At 38.5% G+C, this 2737-nt stretch overlaps 1 non-coding gene across 1 annotated transcript; it reads right to left on the bottom strand.

The window, feature by feature from the left end:
- Positions 1–404: 404 nt before the first annotated feature.
- Positions 405–511, bottom strand: LOC124890513. The gene has a single exon (XR_007049202.1). It is a non-coding gene; the product is annotated as a small nucleolar RNA R71 (small nucleolar RNA).
- Positions 512–2737: the final 2226 nt, after the last annotated feature.

Here is a 2737-nt window from a genome sequence, read left to right as displayed (position 1 = left end):
TAGCTCCTGTTATTCCAGTTGTTCCTGTTCAACCAGTCGCAAGACCTATTCCTGAGGTGGAAATCCCACTTACGAATCTCATGACTAATAGTATTCGGAATCCTGAATAAGGAGGTCAGTGGGAATTGAAACAAAATATGGTGTAGTTGTTGAAATCGGTGGGGGAATTTCACGGACTTTCACACAAGGATCCGCAATAGCACTTACAGACCTTCTTGGAAATAAGCGATACATATATTCTTGAAGATGTGAATGTTGATTATGTCAGATTGACACTCTTTCCCTTTTCTCTCATGGGGGAAGCAAAGAGATGGTTACATGTTGAACCACATCAATCCATCACTTCATGGGAAGATTATGCTCAGAGGTTCCTAATTTAGTTTTTTCCATCACAGAAGACTGCACGATTGAGGAGTGAGATATTGAGTTTTAGACAAAAAAATGTAGAAAATTTTTACCAAGCTTGGGAGAGATTCAAGGGCATTCTTAGAAATTGTCCTCATCACCATCAATCGAATGATGTTTTGGTGCACATATTTATAAAAGACCTTGAGTCTAATACGAAGATCCTCTTGGATTTATCAACAGGGGGCCAAGCTTTTAAGAAAACATATGAAGAACTATATACCTTGCTGAATCAGTTCTCCCAAGAAGGTTGTAGGCGTTTTGGAGGTTGATCAGTTCACTACATTACAAGCACAGATTGCGGCAATGTAGAATAATATGACTACTCAGCTTAACAACTTGAAGTTAGGTGCAACACAACTAGTAGCCACAGTAAATGCAGTTCAACAGGTATATTCGTGGTGTGAAGTTTATGAAAGTGGTGAGCATAAAGACAATGCATGTTCTATTAATCCAAATTTAGTCAACTATTTAGAGAATGAAAACCACCATGGTCAACAGAATTTTTATAGTAAGTATAATCCAAATTGAAGAAACCACCCTAATTTCTGATAGGGTGGAAATCAGGCATAGAATACACATTAGTATAAGGGACCAGTGCAACCAAATCCATAGCTGGTTCAGCATAATCAGGCGACTTCTCCAAAAAGTAATATGGAGGAGTTGATTAAGTTGTTTATGGCTCAACAAGCATAGTTTGTGGTAGACATAAAGGCTTAACCGGTATAGTTTGCAGCTGAGTTGAAGAGTCAACAATTGCTCACAAGAAATCTGGAGTTGCAGTTGGGTCAAATTGCAGGATCACAGAATACAAGGCCACAAGGAGCAATGCCTAGCGATACTGAGGCTAATCGTAAACAGGTGAATGCAGTTACAACAAAGAGTGGGTTGCAAACTAAGGAGAAAATTTAGGAGCAGGATAATCCCACAGTCATTGTTGGCAGTTCATAAGAGAATACAGAAGTGAAAGTCAAGAAAAAGAGGTAGGTGAAGAGATTCTGTAGAGAAGAAGACTATCCCCTTACCCTTTCCTCAAAGGGCAAGGAAGCATCAAGAGGAAGCTAGTTTTAAGAAGTTTCTAGATCTTCTAAAACAAGTTCAAGTAAACCTTTCTCTTGTTGGCATTCTGTAGAGTATGCCAAAATTTGCTAAGTACATGAAGGATATTGTTACAAATAAGAACCGGTTGACTGAATATGCTACAGTTTCACTTACTCAAGAGTTCACATCTAAAATTCAAAATAAACTGCATACAAAGTTAAAGGATCTGGGTAGTTTCACCTTTTAGATTACCCTTGGTCAGACTATTTGTGCATGTGGATTGTGTGACTTAGGTGCTAGCATAAATTTTATGCCCACGTCATGGTACCGAAAGATGGGTCTTGGGAGTCCCAAACCCATGACTATTATGTTGTAGTTGGTAGATAGATCACTTGCTAGACCAGATGGTATTATTGAAGATGTGTTGGTGCAAGTGGGATCTTTAATCTTTTTGGTGGATTTTTTGATTCTTGACTTTGAGGCTGAACCAGTTGTTCCATTTATTTTGGGACAACCCTTCTTAGCAATAGGACAGTCACTTATTGATGTAGTAGCTGGAAAAATTACAATGCGAGCGCACGATAAAGTAGAGGTTTTGATGTGTATAGAGCATTGAAACCTCCAGCTATATATGAGGAGTTTTCTTCTATATCGGTTCTTGATCTTGCTCTGGATTGGCAATTGCTTTTTTTTACGATCCATTAGAGAGAGATTGATGGATTATGATCTATATGGAGACGTGGAAGCATTGAAATTGGTCCAAGTTATGAATTTGGCTGTAATCAAGACAAATAAAGTGTTGATTGAGCCTTTAAATAGACCAATTGGTCCACCACCCAGGCCTTCAGTCAAAGAAGCTCTTAACTTAGAGCTTAAGGCTATTCCTCCTCACTTACAATTTGTTTTCTTGGTGATCAAGATATCTTGCCTGTAGATGTACAGGTAAAGGAAGCTGTAGCACACTGTTAGATGAGGGTTGATGAGGTAGATAAGTACTATCATATGAGGGCCCCACCATAAACTAGGAACTTAAGTACCATTCAACATACAGGTAATACCATTCAAAATCTCAAAAGGAGAAAAAAGGTGATTGGCTGGCAAATGTCTGACATTTTTGAAATCAATCCAATATCTTGCATGCATAGTATTTACATGGAAGAGGGGTACAAACCTAGAGTGCAGCAACAATGAAGGTTGAATCCTGTGATGAAGGAAGTGGTCAGGAAAGAAGTTATCAAGTGGTTAGATAGTGGTATTTTTTACCTAATTTTCGATAGCAAATAGGTGAGTC

Source organism: Capsicum annuum, unplaced genomic scaffold (assembly GCF_002878395.1).
Source record: "Capsicum annuum cultivar UCD-10X-F1 unplaced genomic scaffold, UCD10Xv1.1 ctg1934, whole genome shotgun sequence".
Classification (NCBI taxonomy): domain Eukaryota; kingdom Viridiplantae; phylum Streptophyta; class Magnoliopsida; order Solanales; family Solanaceae; genus Capsicum; species Capsicum annuum.
Note: the sequence above shows the minus strand (reverse complement) of the source record. Positions and strands in the feature narration are given on the sequence as shown.